The sequence below is a fragment of the Camellia sinensis genome, unplaced genomic scaffold (genome assembly GCF_055761805.1).
Source record: "Camellia sinensis isolate YWXY unplaced genomic scaffold, ASM5576180v1 Unanchor4, whole genome shotgun sequence".
NCBI classification, from domain to species: domain Eukaryota; kingdom Viridiplantae; phylum Streptophyta; class Magnoliopsida; order Ericales; family Theaceae; genus Camellia; species Camellia sinensis.
This window is the reverse complement of record NW_028129277.1, coordinates 16007501-16017500: the sequence shown is the minus strand read 5'-3', so window position 1 is coordinate 16017500 and position 10000 is coordinate 16007501.

The following is a 10000-nucleotide window of genomic DNA, read 5'->3' as shown; positions in this document are numbered from 1 at the left end:
AAACGAATCGCCCCCCGAAGGACTAAGAAGCCCAACGAACGCACGAAAACATTTAGAGAAGCCGAGCAAGCACCGGTTAGCGCGAATGCAAATAACAAACGCAACAGGTAACTTTCGAGGGACATACTTCTCGCAACAAGCTTCCACAAGGAAAGCACAGGGAACTCGTTCGCACGCCAAAGCCAACCAAATGGCAATTTAACCGAGGGACATGCATTTCGCAAGGCAACTTGTACAATTACCCGAGGGACATGGCATGCTTGCCAAGGCCGTGGCATGACATGCTGCTGGCCGAGGCCGTGGCAAGGCATGCTGATGGCCGAGGACGTGGCAAGGCATGCTGATGGCCGAGGCCGTGGCATGGCATGCCATGCTGCTGGACAAGGCCGTGGCAAGGCATGCTGCTGGCCAAGGCGTTGGCATGGCATGCTGCTGCTGACCAAGGCTTGGGCTTGCCATGCTGCAGGCCAAGGCCGCGGCATGGCATGCTGCCGGCCAAGGACGCGGCATGGCATGCTGCTGGCCAAGGCTTTGGCATGCCATGTTGCTGGGCAAGGCCGTGGCATGGCATGCTGCTGGCCAAGGCCGTGGCATGACATGCTGGCCAAGGCCGGGGCATGGCAAGCTGCTGGCCAAGGTCGTGGCATGGCACGCTGCTGGCCAAGGCCGGGGCATGGCACGCTGCTGGCCAAGGCCGGGGCATGGCACGCTGCTGGCCAAGGCCGTGGCATGACAAGCTTGCCAAGGCCGGGGCATGGCATGCTGCTGGCCAAGGCTTTGGCATGCCATGCTGCTGGCCAAGGCCGGGGCATGGCATGCTGCGGGCCAAGGCTTTGGCATGCCATGCTGCTGGCCAAGGCCGTGGCATGACATGCTGCTGGCCAAGGCCGTGGCATGACATGCTGCTGGCCAAGGCCGGGGCATGGCATGCTGCTGGCCAAGGCCGTGGCATGGCATGCAGCTGGCCAAGGCCGGGGCATGGCATGCTGCTGGCCAAGGCCGTGGCATGGCATGCTGCTGGCCAAGGCCGTGGCATGGCATGCTGCTGGCCAAGGCCGGGGCATTGCATGCTGCTGGCCAAGGCCGTGGCATGGCATGCTGCTGGCCAAGGCCGGGGCATGGCATGCTGCTGGCCAAGGCCGTGGCATGGCATGCTGCTGGCCAAGGCCGTGGCATGGCATGCTGCTGGCCAAGGCCGTGGCATGGCATGCTTGCCAAGGCCAGGGCATGGCATGCTGCTGGCAAAGGCTTTGGCATGCCATGTTGCTGGCCAAGGCTGTGGCATGGCATGCTGGCCTAGGCCAACGTGCCCCCGCCACCACCGCGGGCAGCCACTCGACGCATCCCGTGCTTGGCTATGTAGTTTCGATGCCACAAGCCAAGCGATGGCATGTGCCAAGCGCCCGCCTAGGCATAGGCGTGGCCTGTGGCCTGGCCATGCTGGCCAGCCTTAAGGGAGGTGCCCCCCCCTTATAATAGCCTGTTAAGCCCTTTTCAATCTGGCAGGAGGAAACATCGACCATGTTTGAGGAGTCATAATGGGGTTTTTTTAAAAAGTAATGGTTTTTTGCCAAAACTTTCAACATGAAAGTTGTAGGAAATAATTTAATACACCATAAAAAAAATTATAAAAAAATATTTGGCCACCGGAAATATTTTATTTTAATTTATTTCGATTTTAATACTTAAAAAATAATAAAAATTACTAAAAATACTCAAAAAATTCTAGAAAAATTCCAACAATTATAAGATGAGGCACTAGTAATTATAGTAATTTTTTTAATTATTTTTTTATTTTTTATTTATTTTATTATAATTTTTATGAGTAAATAAATAATTAAAAAGCCCGACGAACGTGCAAAAACTCTTAGAGAAACCGAGCAAGCATCGGATAGCTCGAATGCAAATAACAAACGCAACAGGCAACTTCCGAGGGACATACTTTTCCCAACAAGCTTCCACTGGGGAAAGCACTAGCAACGTGTTCGCAAGTCAAAGCCAACCAAACGGCTATTACCCGAGGGACATGCATTTCGCAAGGCAACATATACGTAAGTCAAAGCCAAACCAAATGGCAATTACACGAGGGACAGGATTGCTTGCCAAGGGCGTGGCATGCGATGTTCTAGCCCAAGGCCAAGGCACGCCACGCTGCGGGACAAGGCCGTGGCATGGCATGCTGCTGGCCTAGGCCTTGGCATGGCATGCTGCTGGCTTTGGCTGGCCTGCCATGCCCGTGGCATCGCATGCTGCTGGCCTTGGCCTGGGCATGGCATGCGGCTGGCTTTGGCTGGCCTGCCTTGGCCGTGGCATGGCATGCTGCTGGCCTTGGCCTTGGCATGGCATGCTGCTGGCTTTGGCTGGCCTGCCTTGGCCGTGCATGGCATGCTGCTGGCTTGGGCTGGGCTGCCTTGGCCGTGGCATGGCATGCTGCTGGCCTAGGCCTTGGCATGGCATGCTGCTGGCTTTGGCTGGGCTGCCTTGGCCGTGGCATGGCATGCTGCTGGCCTTGGCCTTGGCATGGCATGCTGCTGGCTTTGGCTGGGCTGCCTTGGCCGTGGCATGGCATGCTGCTGGCCTAGGCCTTGGCATGGCATGCTGCTGGCTTTGGCTGGGCAGCCTTGGCCGTGGCATGGCATGCTGCTGGCCTAGGCCTTGGCATGGCATGCTGCTGGCTTTGGCTGGGCTGCCTTGGCCGTGGCATGGCATGCTGCTGGCCTTGGCCTTGGCATGGCATGCTGCTGGCTTTGGCTGGCCTGCCTTGGCCGTGGCATGGCATGCTGCTGGCCTTGGCCTTGGCATGGCATGCTGCTGGCTTTGGCCTGCCTGCCTTGGCCGTGGCATGGCATGCTGCTGGCCTAGGCCTTGGCATGGCATGCTGCTGGCTTTGGCTGGGCTGCCATGCCCGTGGCATGGCATGCTGCTGGCCTTGGCCTTGGCATGGCATGCTGCTGGCTTTGGCTGGGCTGCCTTGGCCGTGGCATGGCATGCTGCTGGCCTTGGCCTTGGCATGGCATGCTGCTGGCTTTGGCTTGCCTGCCTTGGCCGTGGCATGGCATGCTGCTGGCCTAGGCCTTGGCATGGCATGCTGCTGGCTTTGGCTGGGCTGCCTTGGCCGTGGCATGGCATGCTGCTGGCCTTGGCCTTGGCATGGCATGCTGCTGGCTTGGGCTGGGCTGCCTTGGCTGTGGCATGGCATGCTGCTGGCCTAGGCCTTGGCATGGCATGCTGCTGGCTTTGGCTGGGCTGCCTTGGCCGTGGCATGGCATGCTGCTGGCTTTGGCTGGGCTGCCTTGGCCGTGGCATGGCATGCTGCTGGCCTTGGCCTTGGCCTTGGCATGGCATGCTGCTGGCTTTGGCTGGCCTGCCTTGGCCGTGGCATGGCATGCTGCTGGCCTTGGCCTTGGCATGGCATGCTGCTGGCTTTGGCTTGCCTGCCTTGGCCGTGGCATGGCATGCTGCTGGCCTAGGCCTTGGCATGGCATGCTGCTGGCTTTGGCTGGGCTGCCTTGGCCGTGGCATGGCATGCTGCTGGCCTTGGCCTTGGCATGGCATGCTGCTGGCTTTGGTTGGCCTGCCTTGGCCGTGGCATGGCATGCTGCTGGCTTTGGCTGGGCTGCCTTGGCCGTGGCATGGCATGCTGCTGGCTTTGGCTGGGCTGCCTTCGCCGTGGCATGCCATGCTGCTGGCCTTGGCCTTGGGGCTGGGCTGCCTTGGCTGCGGTTCTTATCACTAGACGTGCGTTGCGTGCGAAGGCGTGCAAAGGCGTGCGCGACCATGCGCGCAACACGCGCACCGTGGTCAAAAGACCACGCGCGCGGTATTCGCACAGGCCACGCTGCCCACGCCGCTGGCATGCCAGGCCAGGCTGCCCTGGCCGGCCGCATGCCAGGCCGCCCAGGCCGTGCGCATGCCAGGCCGTGCTGCCCAGGCCGGCTGCATGCCAGGCCGCCCAGGCCGTGCGCATGCCATGCCGTGCTGTCCACGCCGCGGGCATGCCAGGCCAGCTGCATGCCAGGCCGCCCAGGCCGTGCGCATGCCATGCCGTGCTGCCCACGCCGCGGGCATGCCAGGCCGGCTGCATGCCAGGCCGCCCAGGCCGTGCGCATGCCATGCCGTGCTGCCCATGCCGCGCGCATGCCAGGCCGCCCACGCCCGCGCGCATGCCACGCCATGCTGCCCAAGGCCGCGGCCAGGCCGCGCAAGGCCGCGCCCAGGCCGCCCAAGGCCGCGCAAGGCCGCGCCCAGGCCGCGCAAGGCCGCGCCCGAGCCACCCAAGGCCGCGCCCAGGCCGCGCAAGGCCGCCCAAGGCCGCGGTCCAGGCCGCCCAAGGCCGCGGCCGAGCCGCCCCAGGCCGCAGCCCAGGCCGCGGTCGAGCCGCAGTGCATGTAACCCAAGGCCGCAGCCCAGGCCGCGCCCAACATGGGGCGTACCTGCCACTGCCTTGCCCTGGGCAAGGGAGGTGCCCCCCCCTTATAATAGCCTGTTAAGCCCTTTTCAATCTGGCAGGAGGAAACATCAAGCATGTTCGAGGAGTCATAATGGGGTTTTTTTAAAAAGTAATGGTTTTTTGCCAAAACTTTCAACATGAAAGTTGTAGGAAATAATTTAATACACCATAAAAAAAATTAAAAAAAATATTTTTTTACAGAAAATATTTTATTTTAATTTATTTCGATATTAATACTTAAAAAATAATAAAAATTAATAAAAATGTTCAAAAAATTATGGAAAAATTCCCATAATTAAAGGATGATTCACTAGTAATTATAGAAATTATTAAATTATTTTTTTCATTTTTTTTATTTTATTTTGATTTTTTTATGCCAAATAAGGGCTTTAAAAATTCGAAAAGCTACAGAAAAATTGCAAAAAAATAGGGAATGACATTTAAAATTGATTGTAGTGCATTTTTAATTGTGTTGCACGGTTTGGGTAAGATTATAAAAGAATCATGTTCAAAAAGATCGATCGAGGCGGTGGCACGCCATGGCCTTGGCCTTGGCCTTGGCCTTGGCCATGGCCTTGGCCATGCCTTGCACAGGGACTTGGCCTTGCCCACTGCCTTGGCCTTGGCTTTGGCCTTGGCCTTGGCCTTGGCATGGCATGGCATGCTCGCCGAGGCCGTGGCATGCCTTGCTGCTAGCCAAGGCCGTGGCGTGGCATGCTCGCCCAGCCCGTGGCATGCCGTGCTCGCCCAGCCCGTGGCACGCCATGTTGGCCCAAGGCATTGGCATGGCATGCCGGCCAAGGCATGCTGGCCAACGCTGCACAAGGCAGTGCCATGGCATGGCATGCTGACCAAGACCGTGCCATGGCATGCTGGGCGAGGCCGGGGCATGGCATGCTGGCCGAGGCCGTGGCTTGCCATGCCGCCACGGCCGTGGCATGCCGGGCAACGGACCGGCATGGCCCAGCCCGTGGCACGCCATGTTGGCCCAAGGCATTGGCATGGCATGCCGGCCAAGGCATGCTGGCCAACGCTGCGGCACGGCGTGCTGGACAAGGCGGTGCCATGGCATGGCATGCTGACCAAGACAGTGCCATGGCATGCTGGCCGAGGCCGTGGCATGGCATGCTGGCCGAGGCCGTGGCTTGCCATGCCGCCACGGCCGTGGCATGCTGGGCAACGGACCGGCATGGCATGCTGGCCGTGGCGGTGGCACGACATGCTGGCCAAGGCAGTGGCATGGCATGTTGGCCACGGCTAAGGCATGGCACGCTGGCCAAGGCAGTCGCAAGGCATGCAGGCCGAGGCCGCGGCACGGCCCGCTGGGCAACGCGGTGGCATGGCATGCTGGGCAACGCCGTGGCAAGGCATGCGGGCCGAGGCCTTGGCATGGCATGCTGGCCGAGGCCGTGGCATGGCATGCGGGCCGAGGCCGTGGCAAGGCATGCGGGCCGAGGCCGTGGCATGGCATGCGGGCCGAGGCCGTGGCATGGCATGGCATGCGGGCCGAGGCCGTGGCATGGCATGCGGGCCGAGGCCGTGGCGTGGCATGGCATGGCATGTTGGGCAACGCCGTGGCAAGACATGCGGGCCGAGGCCGTGGCATGGCATGTTGGGCAACGCCCTGGCAAGCCATGCGGGCTGAGGCCGTGGCGTGGCATGTTGGCCAAGGCTAAGGCATGGCACGCCGGGCAACGCGGTGCATTGGCATGCTGGGCAGCGCGGTGGCAAGGCATGGGGGCCGAGGCCGTGGCATGGCATGTTGGGCAACGCCGTGGCAAGACATGCGGGCCGAGGCCGTGGCATGGCATGCGGGCCGAGGCCGTCCGTGGCATGGCATGCGGGCCGAGGCCGTGGCACGACATGTTGGCCAAGGCTAAGGCATGGCACGCCGGGCAACGCGGTGGCATGGCATGGTGGGCAATGCGGTGGCAAGGCATGCGGGCCGAGGCCGTGGCATGGCATGTTGGGCAACGCCGTAGAAGGGCATGCGGGCCGAGGCCGTGGCATGGCATGCGGGCCGAGGCCGTGGCATGGCATGTTGGGCGACGCCGTAGCAAGGCATGCGGGCCGAGGCCGTGGCATGTCATGCGGGCCGAGGCCGTGGCATGGCATGCGGGCCGAGGCCGTGGCATGGCATGTTGGCCGAGGCCGTGGCAAGGCATGCGGGCCGAGGCCGTGGCATGGCATGTTTGGCAACGCCGTGGCAAGACATGCGGGCCGTGGCATGGCATGGCATGCGGGCCGAGGCCTTGGCACGACATGTTGGCCAAGGCTAAGGCATGGCACGCCGGGCAACGCGGTGGCATGGCACGCCGGGCAACGCGGTGGCAAGGCATGCGGGCCGGGGCCGTGGCATGGCATGTTGGGCGACGCCGTGGCAAGGCATGCGGTCCGAGGCCGTGGCATGTCATGCGGGCCGAGGCCATGGCATGGCATGCGGGCCGAGGCCGTGGCATGGCATGTTGGGCGACGCCGTAGCAAGGCATGCGGGCCGAGGCCGTGGCATGTCATGCGAGCCGAGGCCGTGGCATGGCATGCGGGCCGAGGCCGTGGCATGGCAAGTTGGGCGACGTCGTGGCAATGCATGCGGGCCGAGGCCGTGGCATGTCACGCGGGCCGAGGCCGTGGCATGGCATGCGGGCAGAGGCCGTGGCATGGCATGTTGGGCGACGCCGTCGCAAGGCATGCGGGCCGAGGCCGTGGCATGGCATGCGGGCCGAGGCCGTGGCATGGCATGTTGGGCGACGCCGTAGCAAGGCATGCGGGCCGAGGCCGTGGCGTGTCATGGCATGTTGGGCGACGCCGTAGCAAGGCATGCGGGCCGAGGCCGTGGCATGGCATGTTTGGCAACGCCGTGGCAAGACATGAGGGCCGTGGCATGGCATGGCATGCGGGCCGAGGCCGTGGCACGACATGTTGGCCAAGGCTAAGGCATGGCACGCCGGGCAACGCGGTGGCATGGCATGCTGGGCAACGCGGTGGCAAGGCATGCGGGCCGGGGCCGTGGCATGGCATGTTGGCCAACGTCGTAGCAAGGCATGCGGGCCGAGGCCGAGGCCGTGGCACGGCATGCGGTCCGAGGCCGTGGCACGGCATGCGGTCCGAGGCCGTGGCACGGCATGCGGTCCGAGGCCGTGGCACGGCATGCGGTCCGAGGCCGTGGCATGTCATGCGGGCCGAGGCCGTGGCATGGCATGTTGGGCGACGCCGTAGCAAGGCATGCGGTCCGAGGCCGTGGCATGTCATGCGGGCCGAGGCCGTGGCATGGCATGTTGGGCGACGCCGTAGCAAGGCATGCGGGCCGAGGCCGTGCCGTGGCATGCGGGCCGAGGCCGTGGCATGGCATGCGGGCCGAGGCCGTGGCATGGCATGTTGGGCGACGCCGTAGCAAGGCATGCGGGCCGAGGCCGTGGCATGGCATGCGGGCCGAGGCCGTGGCATGGCATGTTGGGCGACGCCGTCGCAAGGCATGCGGGCCGAGGCCGTGGCATGGCATGCGGGCCGAGGCCGTGGCATGGCATGCGGGCCGAGGCCGTGGCATGGCAAGTTGGGCGACGTCGTGGCAAGGCATGCGGGCCGAGGCCGTGGCATGGCATGCGGGCCGAGGCCGTGGAAAGGCATGTTGGGCGACGCCGTAGCAAGGCATGCGGGCCGAGGCCGTGGCATGTCATGCGGGCCGAGGCCGTGGCATGGCATGCGGGCCGAGGCCGTGGCATGGCATGTTGGGCGACGCCGTAGCAAGGCATGCGGTCCGAGGCCGTGGCATGTCATGCGGGCCGAGGCCGTGGCATGGCATGCGGGCCGAGGCCGTGGCATGGCAAGTTGGGCGACGTCGTGGCAAGGCATGCGGGCCGAGGCCGTGGCAGGTCATGCGGGCCGAGGCCGTGGCATGGCATGCGGGCCGAGGCCGTGGCAAGGCATGTTGGGCGACGCCGTAGCAAGGCATGCGGGCCGAGGCCGTGGCACGTCATGCGGGCCGAGGCCGTGGCATGGCATGTTTGGCAACGCCGTGGCAAGACATGCGGGCCGTGGCATGGCATGGCATGCGGGCCGAGGCCGTGGCTCGACATGTTGGCCAAGGCTAAGGCATGGCACGCCGGGCAACGCGGTGGCATGGCATGCTGGGCAACGCGGTGGCAAGGCATGCGGGCGGAGGCCGTGGCATGGCATGCGGGCGGAGGCCGTGGCATGGCATGCGGGCCGTGGCCGTGGCATGGCATGTTGGGCGACGCCGTCGCAAGGCATGCGGGCCGAGGCCGTGGCATGGCATGTTTGGCAACGCCGTGGCAAGACATGCGGGCCGAGGCCGTGGCATGGCATGCGGGCCGAGGCCGTCCGTGGCATGGCATGCGGGCCGAGGCCGTGGCACGACATGTTGGCCAAGGCTAAGGCATGGCACGCCGGGCAACGCGGTGGCATGGCATGCTGGGCAACGCGGTGGCAAGGCATGCGGGCCGAGGCCGTGGCATGGCATGTTGGGCAACGCCGTAGAAGGGCATGCGGGCCGAGGCCGTGGCATGGCATGCGGGCCGAGGCCGTGGCATGGCATGTTGGGCGACGCCGTAGCAAGGCATGCGGGCCGAGGCCGTGGCATGTCATGCGGGCCGAGGCCGTGGCATGGCATGCGGGCCGAGGCCGTGGCATGGCATGTTGGCCGAGGCCGTGGCAAGGCATGCGGGCCGAGGCCGTGGCATGGCATGTTTGGCAACGCCGTGGCAAGACATGCGGGCCGTGGCATGGCATGGCATGCGGGCCGAGGCCGTGGCACGACATGTTGGCCAAGGCTAAGGCATGGCACGCCGGGCAACGCGGTGGCAAGGCATGCGGGCCGAGGCCGTGGCATGGCATGTTGGGCGACGCCGTAGCAAGCCATGCGGGCCGAGGCCGTGCCGTGGCATGCGGGCCGAGGCCGTGGCATGGCATGTTGGGCGACGCCGTAGCAAGCCATGCGGGCCGAGGCCGTGGCATGTCATGCGGGCCGAGGCCGTGGCATGGCATGCGGGCCGAGGCCGTGGCATGGCAAGTTGGGCGACGTCGTGGCAAGGCATGCGGGCCGAGGCCGTGGCAGGTCATGCGGGCCGAGGCCGTGGCATGGCATGCGGGCCGAGGCCGTGGCAAGGCATGTTGGGCGACGCCGTAGCAAGGCATGCGGGCCGAGGCCGTGGCACGTCATGCGGGCCGAGGCCGTGGCATGGCATGTTTGGCAACGCCGTGGCAAGACATGCGGGCCGTGGCATGGCATGGCATGCGGGCCGAGGCCGTGGCTCGACATGTTGGCCAAGGCTAAGGCATGGCACGCCGGGCAACGCGGTGGCCTGGCATGCTGGGCAACGCGGTGGCAAGGCATGCGGGCGGAGGCCGTGGCATGGCATGCGGGCGGAGGCCGTGGCATGGCATGCGGGCCGTGGCCGTGGCATGGCATGTTGGGCGACGCCGTCGCAAGGCATGCGGGCCGAGGCCGTGGCATGGCATGTTTGGCAACGCCGTGGCAAGACATGCGGGCCGTGGCATGGCATGGCATGCGGGCCGAGTCCGTGGCATGGCATG